Below are 19522 nucleotides of genomic sequence, written 5' to 3'. Positions count from 1 at the left end.
TTATTATTATTATTATAACATTTTATCTACCCCAGCACTTAGTTCAGTACTTGGCACATAGTTGCTATGTGCAGGGAATGTGTCTACCAACTCTGTAGTACTGTTCTCTCCCAAGAACTTAGTATAGTGCTCTGCACACAGTATACACTCAATGAATATGATTGATTGATTGATAGTACTTGATAAATCCCATCACCTTTGAGAAAAAAACAGCTGTCACCATCCCAATTCTAGCTGTTGTTGTTCAGCTGTCCCGATCAGGTTTGGGGCAAAAGATCCAGGCAACAGATGCCGAATTTGAAATGTAGGAATGTTTGACTGGACATGGTTTAGTGTTTAAAAGAAAATGGAGTTTTGTTCAAATGTATTCTTTACACCCACGAATACTATATTTTTCATTAGGTTTATTCATGATTTTATCATTGAAGGAGAAATCACTTTAAACACTGCCTCTTTCAGCAAACAAATGGTCTAATTTGGGCTTCACAGGATGACAGGTTTTGTTTATCAAGATTTAGCATTGTTACATAATTCTTATCATCTATTTAGCATCCCTAAGACACCCCGCCTAGCTTTCCAGCTTTGAAGTTTTTCACCGTACTGTTTTCTCTCTCCCTTTCCTAGTTGCAGATTCTAATTCTGTGTTCCAGTTAATTAGCACAGGCTATAATTTCTGTTGACCTTTCTGTGTTAAGCCACACAAAACTAATGTTGATTGCTCCAGGTAACTGTTTGTTTTCCTGGGTGGTTTTCAGCAGCTGGAATAAATAAGAAACTCATTAGATATGAAAAACATCTTATTTGCCTTATTGGCCAGATTTCATGTACTGAAAATTACTATACATAGCATGGAAACCTCAGGCCAAAAAAATCATTATATGTTTCAAATTTAAGCTTTGAGCAATAGGTGATAGGACATTAAAATCAATATTTGCCCTTTAGAGAACTGAAATATTTGATCAGAAGAAAGGTGGCAAAGTATACTTCTGTTTGATCAGAGGAAAACTGATAAAGCGCACATGTCCTGTAACCAAATTTCAAGCTGAAGATTGCGGTTCAGTTCCCTCTGGTCCTGAAGAATAGGATTGTGGTATTTTTTAAGCACTTAAAATGAGACAAACACTGTACTAAGTGCTGGGGTAGATGCAAGATAATCAGGTGGGACACAGTCCCTGCCCCACATAGGACTCACATTCTAAGTAGAAGGGAGAGCAGATATTGAATCCTCATTTTAAAGATGAGGAAACCAAAACACAGTTAAGTTATGAATTGCCTAAGGTCACAGAACAGACTAGTGGTGGAGCCAGGATTAGAATGCAGGTCTTCTGTCTCCCAGGAACATGCCCTTTCCACTAAGAAGCAATCCGTCTTTGCTAGGCTGGGAGAGTAGTCTAAGGGTGCTGGTTTGGTGATTGGAGAGGCTTCTAAACTGGAAAGATGGCTGTAATACTGTCTTGTGCAGCTTGACATAATGACTTCGCACTTCAGACCCCCAGCCCCAAACTGGAATGTGCTCCATTGATTTATTGGGTTTTTTTTTTTCATTTTATGGCGATGGATTTCAACTATAGGGTGTTAGGCTGTGATTAAGTACTGCTTTTAGATCACAGTGACTTTATCTTTTGGAATGAGATCTTTTTTCTAATTCATTCACTTTTGGGAGTGTCTAAATATCAAAATGTTGAGTAAAACCCTAGATGGGATTAGCTTAATTGTCACTGTGAGTGAATTCTTCTGACCAGTAATCAGGACCCTAATTGGAGTAGTGAAAAATTACTTTTTCATGTCAAAGAGTTTTTAATGGTCTACAAAATTGGAACCCTCCAACTGATGGGCGATATCTTATAATCTCTCCTAGAGACCCCTGGTACATCCAGTGAGTACTTAGCTGTCTGTTTTCTCTTTCCAGTTTTGGTCATGAAGGGATTATTGTGATCCATCCAGAAACCAGCACATCTGGACGCAAGAAAGACATCAATTTGCTCCCCATGATCAAGTTGGGACAATGACGAAGAAGTCAACTGTTACCATGGACACCTCTGTTCCAAATGTGTTGATGGGGCCACAGATATAATTATTATCTCCTGGTCAGTAAGTCTCACACAAAACTAAGTGTGAGAAAAGGGAAGGGGCAGGGCAACAGGGAGTTTTCTGATTGAATAAATCAGATGTTGGGGGCAAGAAGGCAGTATGGGGGTTGGCTGTATTGAAGAAGGGCGAGAGTCTCCTGACCATATTCAGAGGAAAATGGAGAGGGGCAAAACGGGAATGGGGAAGAGGATGGAACAGGGGTGGGGAGCTATGGAGACAGCCCAGTAAGGCAGGGAATATAAACCAAAAAGTAACAGGAATATTGCTCTCTCGACCCTTTTACATCATGCAGATATAAGAAAACCCTCCTGAGAGAGTAAGAATCAACAATATTGCTTCCATCTCATGACCTACTAATACCTGCTTGATATGGACCCATGATGGAATCAGTGATATGTATTATAGGCATCCTCTCTCTAATCTGGCTCAGTGATCTTGAAGAACTGGTAGGATGGGGCAACAGAAAACAAAGCTGGCTGATCCCACGGTGTCTATTAAGCAAGGAGATGGAATTGTAACTCTTGGCCACCACACTGATATTGCTCAGAGATGCCTGGTTGCCCTCCAGTCCTGGATCTTCATTTCTCAGACATCACTTGCAGTTCTACGGAGAAGTCATCTAGTCCCCAGCCAGCTTCACATCGTATCGGTCTCTGAAATTCATCGTCACCAAAGTTATTGAAATGGATTCTCTCATTTGCATTGCCTGGTAAGTAGCAGTGAATCATTTTACAAATGAAAACTGTGCTAGCAACAATTTTTCTTCATTTGAAAAGGTGATGCGCAATATTTCTCACCCTCCCCGTGGAAGTTGAGAAGATGATTGGATACCGTTTGGGGATGTATATGTTTGTGGTGCAGCAGGGAAGGGCAAGAGTTTATCCCAAGTGCTTATTTTTCTACTCCTCTGGGGGACTAACAGATGTAATCACAAAATCACGAAGAGGTTTAATAAATTTGACAACTGAGGATGGCTTGGCATACATTTAGTTAGCGCCTGTGCCAAAAGGTGCATCAGTCTTTTCAAAAATGAATAAAACATATTTATTGGGCATTTATGATGTGTACTAAGCACTTGGGAGAGTATTATAGAGTAAATGGACATGATTTTTGGCCCCAAGGAGGTAATGAATGAATTACAAGTAGGGGAAAGCAACCTAGTATAAATACATATACATATGTGTAGTGGTGGGGAGGATAAAGGGTGAGTATCAAAGTGCTTAGCGTGTGAGGCCTCAGGTGAAAAGGAGACAAAACAGTGGGGGAAATAGGCTAGAGAGGAAAATCACATACCGTGAGGGCTATGTAGGGTCGGACTGCCTCCATGGGGAGGAAGGCCACAAGAAAACGATGGCAGTACAGGATCTGAACATCTAAATGACCCTTCAACCCAGAAGAGGCCTAGTGATGGTGGTTCTTGAAGTAGTTGCCTTCTTGAAGTAGTTGAAGTAGTTGACTGATTTACCCACCTCTTCTCCATCTCTTCTCAATCCTCCCTGAGATTACCAATCCATTCAAACCACAACCTGAAAATGACACCTCGTCTCCCAAAACAGTATTCTAAGATTTAATTGAGAAAAGTGAGAGACTTTGTAAATTTGAGATGCCCAGGCTGCTCTGCTGGGAGAGATGCATTTGGGGTTTCACTTGTCTAGTCAGAATCTCTCTGATAGAATCTGAATTCTCACACGGTCATGGTTTCAGAGTCCCCCAGGGGTTTTGTTTCTCACTGTGACACCTTTAATGATTTCACCACAGCTCAGGCTTTTCATTTGCTACCATAGAGTGGTTCCTTCTGTTTCCTAGCTTGAAATGCATGAGCTGGCATGAAGATAGACTCTGCCCCAGACAAGATGGTTTGTGTTCTCTGAAGGAAGCTACAAAACGAATTCGTCTCTGCCCACAGCACAGGAATTTCAAAGCGGTCTAACGAGTGAAGTGACCTCTTTTGACTCTCCTGTGATTTTTCCTGCTTCCAGATTCAATCCAAGAGGTTAGGGTGTTTTGAGAAGAAAGGAATCTATATCAGGGAGTTCCTGTTCTTCTGGCCCTTTCAGTTTAGCATTACTTTAAGGCACTTTTAGAGGGTAAAAGTTTGCCATCTGGCTTCCAGTACAGAGTTTCTCTTTTAAAAGCTTGCCTTCCCATCCACCTGCCCCCCTCCACCTCTCTGTCATCCAGCTACGTGAACTTCTGTGCTCAAGCTCTTTCTGTGGCTGCCAACCTTGCAACCTATCTAGCTTCACCTTCCTGTCTTAGGCACAGGTTTCACCTTTCCCTTCTTCCTCCTCCTCCTTCTTCTTGCCCACTCCTTCTGGCTTTGCCACACTGACTTCGCTCAGAGGAGCTTTCAACAGTCAACTTGCCCAGTATACCACTGCTAAGTGTATTTGCTCCAGTTCCCAACAGGCATGCTGATCTCACAGAGCCAAGTTGGCAGGGGATGGGGCTGGCATCATCTCCCCCAGTCAAATTGCCCTTGGCTCTGGCCCAGATCACCTGTGCCATACCGACTCGATGGTACCCCATTTGACACACCAACTGCCTCAGAGGTTCAGTCCAGGGGCAAAATGCCTAAATGGCTGCAGGGGAAGTCCACCTTAAATAAGAACAAAATTCCAGACCTGCAGCAGAAAAGTCAAATTCCCTTTTCCTAAGAATATAGTTCATTCTTTTTACTCACTGACTCTCAGGGCTGGAAGATGAATGATAAATACATGTCATGCAATTTAGAATATCACCAAATGTTGTTTCAATAATGAGTTTTAGAGAAAAGACACAATACTTTAGGTCTGTTGCAGAAAACTGACGTATTTACCCTTAACTTTTCCGATTCCTTGTTAGCTATGAAGAAAAGAGTGAGAGTCAAGCAATGTATACTTCGAATAATTTTTATTGTGGTACAGTTTATCAAAAATTGGTGAATTTTTCTTAATTTTACCCACTGAGCTTCCTCAATACCTCATTAACTCAGCTGAAGGAGTGCTTTTTTGTTTTTATTTTTACTTAAGGTGTTCCACATGCATTGGATAGGGACTGTCTCTATATGTTGCCAATTTGTACTTCCCAAGCGCTTAGCACAGTGCTCTGCACACAGTAAGCGCTCAATAAATACGATTGATGATGACGAAAACACAACACAGATGTGTCTACCAGCTCTGTTATATGTACACTCTCAAGCATTTTGTACTGTGCTCTGCACAGAATAAGTACTCAGTAAATATGATTGATCGTTGGGTTTCAATCTTATTTGGGGAGCTTTTCTACTGCCCTGTCATTTTCCCAAGATGCCACAAGATTAAATGTTCTACTAACTTATCTTTATGCAGATGGCATGACATTCTTTTTTATAAATGACATTAGCTCCGCCAACAGACTTGGTTTCTTATCAAAACTGTTTTTGTTTAGATGTATTTTTTTGAACCCCACTGCCTACAGTTGCTAAGGAGACTGATTCTTTGCAGCTTGGAACTCTCCATTGGATGTTGGGACCCGCAGAGACACTCTTTGTCACGGATGTGTTGTTCGGAAATACTGAAACTCATTGATAATAGATTTCTGCTTGATACAATAGTTCAAAAAGGGATGTCCTGTGTTTTGTCCTCGTCTCCTCAGAGCCCTGAACTCTTTCTACTTGGGATCCAAATTTACCACTCCCAATTCATCCTGACCAAACATTACTTTCCTGGCTCAGGTAAAGAACATCACTTCTCCCCCCCACCCACCCTTCCCTTCATATTTTCAAAGGGAAAATAATCCCTCAGCATCAGAGTAGTGATGACTGGTGGGCATAGCCCAGGAGGCTGAAGAATCACTGGAGTCTTTAAGATCAGGATGTTTTGTCATCCTCCTTGAGGGGCTAAATGAAGCCTACCAAAGGTATGAGCTAGTTCTGGGTTCCCATGAGTCCCCTGGAATGCCTCTTTTGCAAATTTTCACCCCAACCCAGTGGCATCACAAGGACAGAGCAACTAAGGCAGCTTCCTTGGGCATGGAAAGGGGTACAAAACTCCAGTAATAATGATCTTGTCTTATCTTATGCCATCAAGTCACTTCCGAACCATAGCGACACCATGGACATGTCTCTCCCAGAATGTCCCGCTCTCCAACTGCAATTGTACAGGTAGTGAATCCATAGTGTTTTCTTGGTAAAAGTCCGGAAGAGGTTTACCATTGCCGCTTTCCGTGTAGTAAACTCAAGTCTCCGCCCTTGACTCTCTCCCATGCTGTTGCTGCCCAGCATGGGTGAGTTTTGACTTGTAGCAGATTGCTTTCCACTTACTAGCCACTGCCCAAGCTAGAAATGGAATGGATATACCTCTGCTTGACTCTCCCTCCCTTAGCTGAGACTAGTAGAGTACTGGAAACTCTCCAGGTGCTACCCTGAGAGGAGAGTAATAATGATAGTAGACTGTAAACTAGTGGGGGGCAGGGAATGTTTCTGTTTATTGTTACATTGTACTCTCCCAAGAGCTTAATACAGTGCTTTGTACACAGTAAGCACTCAATAAATACGACTGAATGAATGAGTGAATAATAATTACGGTATTTGTAAAGTGCTTACTATATTTCAAGCACTGTTCTAATCCCTGAGGGAGATACAAATTAATCAGGACAGATGCAGCCCCTCTCCCACATGGGGCTCACACTCTAAGTAGGAGAGAGAACAGGTACTGGATCCCAATTTTACAGATGAGGAAACTGAAGTAGTAGTCTTAATCAAAGACTGTGGGGAAGCAGCATGGCTCAGTGGAAAGAGCACAGGCTTGGGAACCAGAGGTTGTGGGTTCAAATCCCGGCTCCTCCGCTTGTCAGCTGTGTGACTTTGGGCAAGTCACTTAACTTCTCTGGGCTTCAGTTACCTCATCTGTAAAATGGGGATGACTTGAGCCCCACAGGGGGAAACCTGGTCACCTTGTATTCTCCCTAGCACTTAGAACAGTGCTTTGCACATAGTACGCGCTTAACAAATGCCATTATTATTATTATGAAGAAGTGAACTGACTTGCCTAAGGTCACATAGCAGACAAGTGGTAGAACCGGGATGCCACCTGACTCTCAGGCCTGTGCCCTTTTCACTGGGCCATGTCACTCCTCAGTGCCCAACAGATTATGTTTATTTTGTAGGGATTCTGCCTGCTGTCCCAGCCCTGCATGTCTGCCCTTCCTGCAGTTTTTTTAGCATGAGCTACAGCCCCAACTCGGACAGTACCTATGGAATGTTGTTTTATTACTATAAGTAATATGCCCCTCAAACAACTGAGGCTCCATAACAGTCACCTTGACTAGCCCAGTGATCCCTAATGGAGAAAAGTCCCAGGTCACCCCACTTTCCTCAAGGGTGAAATTTCTCACTGTCAGCTCCTCCGAGAGTTCCAAGGACTAAAGTCCGAGAAATTCCAAGGACACAAATCTCAACTACTAATTCTTAAATTTGAGTTGAACATGTCCCCAGTCTAGCACTGGCTCATCATTAAAAAAAATGGATCTCTTCCCAGGGGAGGAGGAATAAATGGAAATAACTTCTTCCTCTACCACTCAAATGCAAATATTTCTTTCTGAGATTCAAAGAGTCTTCTACGACAGTTTTCATCTCAAAAATGCACTGGGAAACTTTCCAGTAGAGAGACGCTGGACAATGGAAAAAAAAACAAACACTCAGGAAAGTAGGAGTGAAAAATAACGTTATTTCCCTCCCTCTTAGACTGTCACTGTGCCTACAGTGGGACGGGGATTGTGTCCAACTTGATTATCTTGTATCTACTCCAGAGCTAAGTACAGTGCTTGGCGCAGAGCAAACACTTAACAAATACCATCATTATTATTGTAGTCAACAAAGTTTGATTCTGGAAATGGATAAATTCTTGTATTGTGTGGCTGAGCTCCAGAGATCACAACCTAGGCAGAAGTTGTGTGGGTGAATCCTAAGTTAGTGTTGATAAGAGTTTAGTCTGGAACATTCAGGAAGTGGATTTTAAAATGCATGAGGCCAGGGAAAGAAAAATAAAAGAAAATCAGTAGTCTACATTCTATTCTTTTCAATCTTTGAATAGTTTTGGGCAGCTTTAAGGAAGATTATAAGGGAGCTGGGAAAGCTAGTTCACTGTAGGCAGTTGGTAAATATTCATTCATTCATTCATTCATATTTATTGAAAGCTTACTGTGTGCAAAGCACTGTACTAAGCTCTTGGAAAGTACAAGTTGGCAACATATAGAGACAGTCCCTACCCAACAACGGGCTCACAGTCTAAAAGGGGGAGACAGACAACAAAAATATGATTGTAAACAAAACATGTGGACAGGTGTCAAGTCATCAGAACAAATAGAATTAAAGCTAAATGCACATCATTAACAAAATAAATAGAATAGTAAATATGTACAGGTAAAATAGAGTAATAGATCTGTACATATATACAGGTGCTGTGGGGAGGGGAAGGAGGTAGGCCGGGGGGAATGGGGAGAGGGAGAGGAATTGGGGGGCTGAGTCTGGGAAGGCCTCTTGGAGGAGGTGAGCTCTCAGTAGGGCTTTGAAGGCGAATGTGCAGAGGGAGGGCATTCCAGGCCAGGGGGAGGACGTGGGCCAGGGGTCGACGGCGGGACAGGCAAGAACAAGGTACAGTGGGGAGGTTAGCAGCGGCAGAGGAGCGGAGGGTGCAGGCTGGGCTGTAGAAGGAGAGAAGGAAGGTGAGGTAGGAGGGGGTGAAGTGATGGAGAGCCTTGAAGCCGAGAGTGAGGAGTTTTTGCTTGATGCATAGGTTGATAGGCAGTCCCTGGAGATTTTTGAGTAGGGGAGTAACATGCCCAGAGTGTTTCTGCACAGAGGTGATCTGGGCAGCAGCGTGAAGTATACACTGAAGTGGGGAGAGACAGGAGGACGGGAGATCAGAGAGGAGGCCCGTCATCCCCCGGGCCTGGAATGCCCTCCCTCTGCCCATCCGCCAAGCTAGCTCTCTTCCTCCCTTCAAGGCCCTGCTGAGAGCTCACCTCCTCCAGGAGGCCTTCCCAGACTGAGCCCCTTCTTTCCTCTCCCCCTCGTCCCCCTCTCCATCCCCCCGTCTTACCTCCTTCCCTTCCCCACAGCACCTGTATATATGTATATATGGTTGTACATATTTATTACTCTATTTATTTATTTATTTATTTATTTATTGTACTTGTACATTTCTATCCTACTTATTTTATTTTGTTGGTATGTTTGGTTCTGTTCTCTGTCTCCCCCTTTTAGACTGTGAGCCCACTGTTGGGTAGGGACTGTCTCTATGTGATGCCAATTTGTACTTCCCAAGCGCTTAGTACAGTGCTCTGCACATAGTAAGCGCTCAATAAATACGATTGATTGATTGATTGAGTTTTAGTGATGTGCAGCACCCTTTAAAGTAAGTCATGCCATAAGTACAGAACATGTAGCTTACCTCAAAGAAATCAAAAGAAACAGCCTACACAGTGGGTTCTTTCAACTTCCCTAAAGCCTCTATTAGGAAACAAATAGTGGACACTATCAGCAGCAGGCTGAAACCTTAATCGTTGTTGCTGATCTCAAGATGATAAGTATTGCTGCTGGAACCATTTGTCCATATGATCCTCCCTTCCCTCCCCACCCCAACAACTCCACAGAAATTTCAAAACTGAGATGCACAAGTTTCCCTCTCCCCCACCCCATGTCCCTAGGCATTGACCCCTCCCCATGCTCTCCTTCCCTGACTACCTACATAATTTCTGTCAATGAACTAATTACAGTGCTTAGCACATAGTGAGCTTAACAAAAGCCATTATTTGTTAAAAAGCTATTTTAATCCAGCATGACATAAACTGTGTTTCTTCCAAGAGAGTGTTCAATCAATCTCTCTGCAGGTTGCAGTAGCGCTTGGGAGAGTACAATTGAGTTAGTAGGCATAATTCCTGCCTTCAGGGAGCTTACAGTGTAGTGGGAAAGAGGCTATGAAATTAATTTACAAGTAGGGGGAAGCAACAGAGTTTTAAGATGAATATATAGGTGCTAGCAGGGATTGTGGGGTGAGTACCTAAGTCTTTAAGAGAAGTAGCATGGCTCAGTGGAAAAGAGCATGGACTTTGGAGTCAGAGGTCTTGGGTTCAAATCCCGGCTCCGCCACTTGTCAGCTGTGTGACTTTCGGCAAGTTACTTAACTTCTCTGTGCCTCCGTTGTCTCATCTGTAAAATGGGGATTAAGACTGTGAGCCCCCCGTGGGACAACCTGATCACCACGTAACCTCCCCAGCACTTTGCAGTGCTTTGCACATAGTAAGCACTTAATAAATGCCATCATTATGATTATTATTATTTAGGTGACATAGTGCTGAAATGGCAGTAGGGGAAAAGTAGTGTGGGGAAATGAGAGGTTATCCAGGGAAGGCCTCCTGGAGGAGATGTGATTTCAGAAGGGCTCCAAAGATGGAGAGAATAGTGCTCTGCTGAATGTGAAGGGGGAGGGGGGTCTGGAAAGGAGGAAGGGCATGAGAAAGAGGTCGATAATGAGAGACTCGAGAACAAGGCACCATAAGTCATTTGGCTTGAGAGGAGTGGAACGTATGAGCTGGGGTGTAGTGGGAAAGGAGCAAGAGGGTAGAAGGTGGGAGATAGCTGATCAAGTGCCTTAAAGCCAAGAAATTCAGGGAGTTCGGGAAGCTCCGCTTGATCCAGAAAGGAATAGGTAACCGTTGGAAGTTTTTAAGTAGAGAAACGCTTGAGAAGTGATTGATGAGGAACTTGCAAAGCCTTGTCAGAAGTATTGGAAAGGCACGCCGACCTCTCAGAGAGTAATATGAAATTAAATGCACACTGTACTATCTTGGCCCAAGAAGAGTAAGCATAGTGAATGCACAGTATAATGCAATGGATGGGTGCTTTATTATACAGTGCACTGACACAATTTTGAATTTCTGCTTGGTCATAGACTACAGGCTCGCATAACTTGACTGCTCAACTTTTATGAATTGAACTGTGAGAATTTGTTTGAAATATTTTGTACAACAGGTCTTGACAAAAGCCTGTGTCATTATCCCCGTGGTGTGTGTGTGTTTTGTGTCCGAGAAACGTCACTTTGATTATACCTGTTTTAGACAAGAAAAAGGTGCTCGAATTCACATCTATGTATAGATCCCAGTCAGTCAGTTGTATTGAGCACTTACTGTGTGCAGAGCACTGTTTTAAGCACTTGGGAGAGTACAATATAACAATAAATGGACACATTCCCCACCTGCAAAGCGCCTACTGTCTAAAGGGACCATTTGGGGCTGCATCCCTTGATACTATAGAAGCTCATAATGTCAGAAGCTACCAAAAAACAAGGGAACCAGTTTGAGCAGACAGTGCCGGACAAATTGAAGCAATCTCCTACACCGCAGAGAGTGGGGCCATGATAGGTGGAAGTCCCTGATGAGGAGAGTTGGTTGTGGATGTGAGGGAATCCATCTCCTCTATAGCAGAGGGCAATGGCAGAATTACAAAGGCTTAGCTGTGTTGTCTGCACTGGGACTGTCTCTATATGTTGCCAATTTGTACTTCCCAAGCGCTTAGTACAGTGCTCTGCACATAGTAAGCGCTCAGTAAATACGATTGATGATGATGATGATGATGATGATGATGGGATAACCAGAGCGATCTTATCAGGAGCCCCAGAATCACCCACCTAGATGGGAAGATTTTGGTGGGTCTCAGATCAGTTGGGTGTTACACTAAGAAGGCAGGGAGGGCATATGAAACAGAGGTACCCCCTAACCCCAGAGAGATAGAAGGAAGGCTGTGACTGATTTCAAGTAATAATAACTATGGTATTTATTAAGTATTTACTATGCTCCAAGTACTACACCAAGAACCAGAGTACATACAATCATATCAGCAACTCCCCTGTCCCACTTGGAGATCACAGTCTAAGGGGGAGGGAGGTTGGAGATTTAATCTCTATTTTACAGATGAGGGAACTATGGCACCGGGAAGTCAAGTGGCTTGCCCCAAGTCACGTCAGGTGAGTGGCAGAGCTGGGATTAGAACCCAATTCTCCTGATTCCCAGTATTAAGCTCTTTCGATTAGACAGTGGTGTTTTTTAAACACATTTTATCAACAATTACACTGTCAGGGATTGGATATTTCAACGGTTATTTGAGCTTTTAATTTGTTAAACAAGTTGCCCCTTAGCAACCACTATTTTGTATCATGCTTAATATTCTGCATGCCATTTTGGTTAGCACAGTGGCCATGGTTTTCCATGACCACACATCTCACTCTCCGACATCTCAAGCCAACCAGCCTCTCATTCACTACCCCTAGAAGTCGGACCACAATTCAGAATTGTTGCGGTAAAATATAAACGGCATAAAACTCTGTATTTTAAAGGGAAGCAAAAATTATCTTCACACACTGCATTCCTTATTATTTTCATTTATTTTATTGCAGTTTGTGTGCCTGCCTTTCTGAATTTCAACCCTGGTGACCAGTCATAAAATCCTTAACCCCCTTCATTCTCAGAAGTCCTCAGTTTTGCCAGAAGATTAGATTCTTGAAGGAATCTTTCTTCCACTGTTGGAGAGAGAAAGCTGCTCTGCCCTGTACAAATACCTAACTCGATTTTCTAGTGATCTTGCTCTCTGTTCATCCCACACTACGGTGGTTCTGTTTCAAAAGTGACACTTTAATTGAGAGACTTCTCATCTAATTCAATAAAAACTTAATCATGTTCCAGTTTGAAATGTTACTAGTAAGTTATTAGCAGTAAGATCCTCCCCCACTAAAACCTGCTGTTTGTTTCAGATGGAGTGATTAATTTTCACTTTAATTTTCAGTTGAGAAACTATTGCAGAAGCTATGGTTAGGAAGACTAGGGATTTTCTTGCACCACATACTGTTCTTTAAAGAGAGAATCACTTTGGCTTAGTGGGTAGAGCACAGGCCTGGGTGTCAGAAGGACATGGGCTCTAATCCCAGATCCATCACTTGCTTGCTGTGTGACCTTGGGCAAGTTACTTAACTTCTCTGTGCCTCTGTTTTCTTAAACTAGGTTTTGAGGATTAAACTCCTTTTCTTCCTCCCATTAAACTGTGTGCCCCATTAGTATTATTAGTGGGGAATTGTGGTTCCAAGTACAAAATGAATTAATTATGGTATTTAAGTACTTATTACTTATTTAGCACTGTTCCAAGTGCTGGAATAGATAAAAGTTAATGAGGTCATACGCAGTCCCTGTCCCTCATAGGGCTCATAGTCTAAGTAGCCCTTTCTGTCAATCCACAATGTGGAGCACATGGTTAGAGCAAAGGCCTGGGATTCAGAAGGATCTGAGTTCTAATTCCAGCTCCAACCTGGGGCAAGTCACTGCACTTCTCTGTGCCTGAGTTACATTATCTGTAAAATGAGAACTTAAGCAGTGAGCTCTATGTAGGAAATGGACCGTGTACAACCGGATTTGCTTGTACCCACCCCAGTGCTCAGTACAGTGCCTAGCACATAGCACTTAACAAATATCACTATTATTATATCGTATAATAATATGATGATGATAGTAATAACAATAAAAGCCAGAACTTTTATACCTCACCTCTCCACCCACCCCAAAACTGCTCTCATCCTTTAGGCATCTCTCACTGGGTGAACGATGAGACCAACAAGGGGTCATATCTTCTGAGTCACAGAGATCCAAAGGACCCATATTTCACCCCTCAGGGAGTTTCTGGTGTGGAGTAATCATCATCCTTTTCTAACTTCTGACATTCAGAAGGAAATTCCTTGCTAGGATGGTGCCAGTGTGGATTTGCCTAATGACAGCATTTCATTTGAGTCAAAGGTTGAACATCTACCTCCATGAATAATAGTTTACTGTCCCTTGCCTGCTCTGTGACTTCGGGCAACTCACTTAATTTTTCTGGGTGACAGTTTCCTCAGACAATGGGGATTAAATACAAATTTGCCCTCTGGCCTGGAACTTCCTACCTCTTCACATATGACAGATCATTACTCTCCCCACTTTCAAAGTCCTCCTAAAATCAAATCTCCTCCAAGAGGCCTCTCATTGGTAAGCTCTCATTTCTCCTATTTTCTCTGTCTTCTGCATCACCTATGCATTTAGGTCCGTACCCCTTAAGTGCTTGGTAGTCACCCCACTCTCAGCCCCACAGTACTTGTGTTTACATCTTTACACTGCCATTTCTCCTTTCAGTAATTTATTTTAATATCAGTCTCCCCCTCTAACTTATAAACTCCTTGGGGACAGGTATCTTATCTACCAACTCTATTTTATTGTACTCTCCCAAGTGCCTAGTATCGTGCTCTGCTCACAATAAGTGCTCAGTAAATGCCATTGATTAATTGTTCTCCCTCCCACTTAGATTCTGAATGCCATGTGGGACAGGCACCGACTGCTAGTTGATTACACTGTATATACCCCAGCAGCTAGTTCAGTCATTGGTACATGAGCTCACTGTGGGCAGGGAATGTGTCTTCCAACTCTGTTATATTGTACTTTCCAGTGCTTAGTACATTGCTCTGCACACAGCTAGCACTCAGTAATTATGATTGAAGTAAGTGCTTGAAAACACCATTTTTATTATTATTAATGATAATAATACTAATGATATTGTTATATTAATTCTTGGCAGTGTAAGGACTGTATAGATCACTATGGGTTTTAAATAATAATAATAATAGTTATTATTATTTTTGCATTTGTTAAATGCTGGGGTGAGTACACGTTAATCAGGTGGTACACACACAGTCCCTGTACCACATGGGGCTCACAGTTTAAGTAGGAGGGAGACTAGACAAATTGAATCATCATTTTACAGATGAAGAAAATTCAGCACAGAGAAGTTAAGTGACTTGTCCAAGGTCACACCGCTTACAACTGGCTGAGCTGGGATTGGAACCCAGGTCCTCTGACTCCTTGTCTCAAGGTCATGCTGCTCTTCTACCCTTTTTGCTAGGCATTTTCCCAACATAACAGAATTCTTCCTAATGATGGCATTGAAAGCCAAGGTGTTATATGGGTGGAGAGAAGAGGGGGAATAAAAACCCATCCTCTCCCCAACGCCTGAGGAAGATCATCTGGAATGCTGTAGGGAGGCAGACACATTTGACACTTGTCCGTCCAGATAAACGTCTTCCCTGGCAGCGTGTTAAAGTGAGAAAACCTTAGGCTGTAAGACACGGTCCTAGGCAAATCAAACTTCCAAGCCTCTTCCTCCTTTTCTCCATGAGATTTCAAATTATCAGCCTCACTCCTACTACTCGGTAAAGTAAATAGAATGTCACATCAATCTTCATCACAATGCAGGGAGTCACAGTTTTAATGGAGAAGGATTACTCATTAAAACCACATGCTCCCTCTCTTCTCCTCCCTCCCTCCCTCCACCCCACCCCTTCCAAAATAAGACTGACATGTCCTCCGTGTGAACTCACACCCAGGAGAAGAGTACACACACATGCTAAGCCGACTTAGACTTGGGCAGAAGCTCCAGCTGAGGTCATCTTCAAGGTCAGGATTGAGGAGAGAAGGCATGCAGGGAAAGCAGTGGTGGGAGAGAAACCGTGCTTCGAAGCAGAGGATCTGATATCTTACGAGTGGGACTTGGACTACTTCAGATCTTTGAGAGCTGGAAAAGCCAGATTTGGGCTGGGCTAGCTCAGACAGCTGGGTACCTAATTTTCTTTGGTTACCTGAAATTTTCTGAATTAGCCTTAATTCTGATCATTCGGCTTTGATCAGTCCCTCATTCAGCTAATCTTCACCTAGCGGTGATCCAGCCTGGAGGAACCCAAAGTTGTGGAGGATAGAGAAAAGGAAATCATCTGAACTCTAAACATGCTAATAGTATGTGTGACCTTGGACAAGTCACAACTTCTCTATGCCTCATTTTCTTCATCTGTAAAATTGGAGATAAGATGCCTATTCTCCTCCCTCAGAGACTGGGAGCTTCATGTGGGACAGGGACAGGGTCTCATCTGTGTTTGTTTATATTGTATCTTCTGGGATATTGCTTATTACCACGCTTGGTACACAGTAACTGCTTACCTAACACTACCATTATTACCATTATTATTAGTGGTAGTAGTAATAGTAGTTGTAGTAGTAGGAGTGGTGGTGGTGATAGTAGTAGTAATCAACTTGAGGGGGCAGAGAAAATTTGACTGCTTCTGAAACCAGTTGACCCCCATTTAATGATATTTGTTAAATGCTTACTATGCACCAACTACTGCTGGAGGAGATACAAGATAATCAGGTTGGATACAAACCCTGTCCCACATGGGGCTCACCATCTACATGGGAAGGAGAATAGGTATTGAATTCCCCTACCTGCTAATGGTATCTCATAACTCTGGGATTTTGAGGTTAATTTCACATGTATCCCTCTGATTCAACCCCTCCTTTAAAATAAAAAAGGCAGCCTAAGTAGAAGATTTTTTGACCATACTTTCCCTCTAAATATCAGTGTGCTTTTCCTGCATTTTATAGTCATGTGTGAATGTGGTGTCTGAAACTGGGGGTGCAAAGTAGTTGACGGATTGTAAAGGTGGCTAAGTCTGAGCAGAAAAAGAAACAGGTCGGAACATCTGAAAAAAGGTAGAGGCATCAGAGGAATACTCTCCATTAATAGACCACCCCCTGGCTGTAGATTTTTCTGTTAGGAAATGTTAGTCTTGTCTGTCTGGGTGAAGGCGAGAAAGAAAATTCCAAGACTGACCACAAAATGTCAAGCACATCAGCCCTTCGGTGAGCGGTGTGATTAGTTTACATGCAAGTTTTCATCCTCCTACAACTTGACTCACTTTGCAGTCTCTCCAGAACCTCCGGTGAAACCACCTTCTGTATCCCAGGCCCCAGTTCAAAACACTCAGCTGGAGTCAGCTGAGGAGTCTAGAATTCTTTTTTTCCTATTTTATTGGAGTATCCCAGGCCCCAGTTCAAAACACTCTCCAATAAAATAGGAAAAAAAGAATTCTAGACTCCTCAGCTGACTCCAGGGCCAGGAAGAGAGCTGCTGAGAGGAAGCAAGGGTGAAAGTCTATAAATTTCCCTTACACCCTCAGAGGACCCTGACAACTAATATAAATGGTTTGGCACGGGGAGATGCGAACCCACTGGAAGAGGGAAAGAAATAGCTTGGGTTGACAACTACATGGTCGCTGGGAGTCAGAGATGAAGATGTTAAAAGTAAAGCAGCAATCAGAAAGGGCGCATCTCCCGCTCCTGAAGTTATAACTAGACATTTGTCAAGAAACCATTATGGGCCGAGTCTTAAATCAGCACAGATCTCCTGCACTGCTGAGTAAAATTGTCTGGCAAAGAGAAAAAAAAAATGTTTCTGGAAACTCCCCTGACACTGCCACAGCCTATTCATATTCAGAGTGAAGGGACTTTCTGGGAAACAGGAGGGTGGGATGAAAAATGGTGACCCTGAGATCAGGGCCTATAGCAGCAGCATCCCACAGTGGGCAAGGCTTCATTCATTCATCCAATCATATTTATTGAGCACCTACTGTGTGCAGAGCACTGTATTAAGTGCTTGGGAAGTACAAGTTGGCAACATATAGAGATGGTCCCTACCCAACAGCAGGCTCACAGTCTAGAAGGGGGAGACAGACAACAAAACAAAACATATTAACAAAATAAAATAAATAGAATAAATATGTACAAGTAAAATAAATAGAGTAATAAATATGTACAAACATATATACATATATACAGGGCTTGTACTCTTGCTTCCAGGACTGGCTTATCCTCTGAGACAGATGAATAACACTGCTCACCATCCATCATGGTGCCCCTCATCTTTTGAACTGCCCAACCACCCAGTAATTGGGAGGGCCTCATCCTGAATGTGGCAGCAGCCATGGTTGGGCATGTGCCAACTGGCATCAGTGGAGCAGTGATTGTCATGGAACTGTCATCAACTTTTTTTTTTGTATGGTATTTGCGAAGCTTTTACTATGTACAGGCACTGTACTAAGCGGTGGAGTAGATACAAGCTAATCAGGTTGGACATAGTCAATGTCCCACATGGGGCTCACAGTATTGATCCCCGTTTTACAGATGAGGGAACTGAGGCGCAGAGAAGTGACTTGGCCAAGGTCACACAGCAGACAAGTTCAGCAGCATGTATTGGGTTCCCACTGATTCCAAAGCTCTATATGAAGCCCTTGGAAGAAGCAAGATGCATGGTTACCACCCTCCCAAGGTTTGCAAGAGTTTACCAGGAGCGATGCTTTACCAAAATCCACAGACCCTTATTTACCAAATCCTTGTCCTCGGTGACGTCTCTTTCCCTTGGGTTAGAACATTCCCCAATCAGTCAATGGTTTGTGCTCAATCAGAGGTTTCTCTCCATTAGTTGTGGTTTCTTTTGTGGAAGGCCTAGGGAAGGAGGGGAAGCATGGCCCAGTAGTTAGATCATGGGCTTGGGTTCTAATTTGGCTCCACCACTTGTCTGCTGTGTGAACTTAGGTGAGTCACTTAACTTTTCTTTCCTCAGCTACCTCATCTTTAAAGTTGGGATTAAGACTGAGGGACAAGGACTGTGACCAACCTGATTAACTTGTTCCAGAGCTTAGTACAGTGCCTGGTACTTAAGAAATGCCATAAAAAATAAAAAGGTAAAAGGAGGGGGACAAAACAATAGAAACAGATTTTTTGTTCTTCCTCAGTGAGATGGGCCAGGAAACAATGCTGGGAGAGTGGTTTAAACCTATAGATGGAGAAACAGCTCGTTATGGGCAGAGAATGTGTCTATTTATTATATTGTACTCTCCCAAGTGCTTACTATAGTGCTCTGCACACAGTAAACACTCAATAAATAGGATTGCCTGAAGATTGACTGAAATAGGAGTTGGCCCATGTTCCCACCTGACTGAAGCCGGTGGCCCTGATCTCTTTTGAAGGAGTGATGATGTGTAAAGCCATAGATGTGTTTCTTGAAGTGTAAATAAGATCATACGTCAGCTTCACTGAATGTTATGGGAGAGTCCTAGTCACATTAATTCCCTGGTCACATTAATTAAGTCCTGTAAACATTCTCTTGCCAGCTCAGTCTATCTGCTTTGATCATGAGGACTTGCTGTTGGCTGTCATGACTACTTTGACTTTGAGGAGCCCTATGTACCAGGGTTAAGGTGGGCATCATTGACTTTCTGGGAGACATGACTAAGGGGCAGTGTAGTGTTTAGGGAAGGACACAGGTGCAATAATAATAATTATAGCATTTAAGTGCTTTCTATGTGCTAGGCACTGTACTAAGCACTAGGGTACGTACAAACAAATCAGGTTGGACACAGTCCCTGTCCCACAAAGCACTCACAGTCCTAATCCCCATTTTACAGGTGAGGTAAATGAGGCACAGAGAAGGGAAGTGACTTGCCCAAGACCACCCAGCAGACAAGTGGCAGAGCCAGGATTAGAACGATGACCTCCTGATTCCTCGACCCTTGCT

At 43.0% G+C, this 19522-nt stretch overlaps 1 non-coding gene across 1 annotated transcript; it reads right to left on the bottom strand.

Moving 5' to 3' along the window:
• Positions 1–6346: 6346 nt before the first annotated feature.
• On the bottom strand, positions 6347–6484 carry LOC119942940. Its single transcript, XR_005455433.1, has one exon. It is a non-coding gene; the product is annotated as a small nucleolar RNA SNORA7 (small nucleolar RNA).
• Between the last annotated feature and the right edge of the window lie 13038 nt (positions 6485–19522).

Source organism: Tachyglossus aculeatus, chromosome 21, assembly GCF_015852505.1.
Source record: "Tachyglossus aculeatus isolate mTacAcu1 chromosome 21, mTacAcu1.pri, whole genome shotgun sequence".
Lineage (NCBI taxonomy): Eukaryota > Metazoa > Chordata > Mammalia > Monotremata > Tachyglossidae > Tachyglossus > Tachyglossus aculeatus.
The sequence above is the reverse complement of the archived record's forward strand: the minus strand, read 5'-3'. Positions and strand labels throughout refer to the sequence as shown.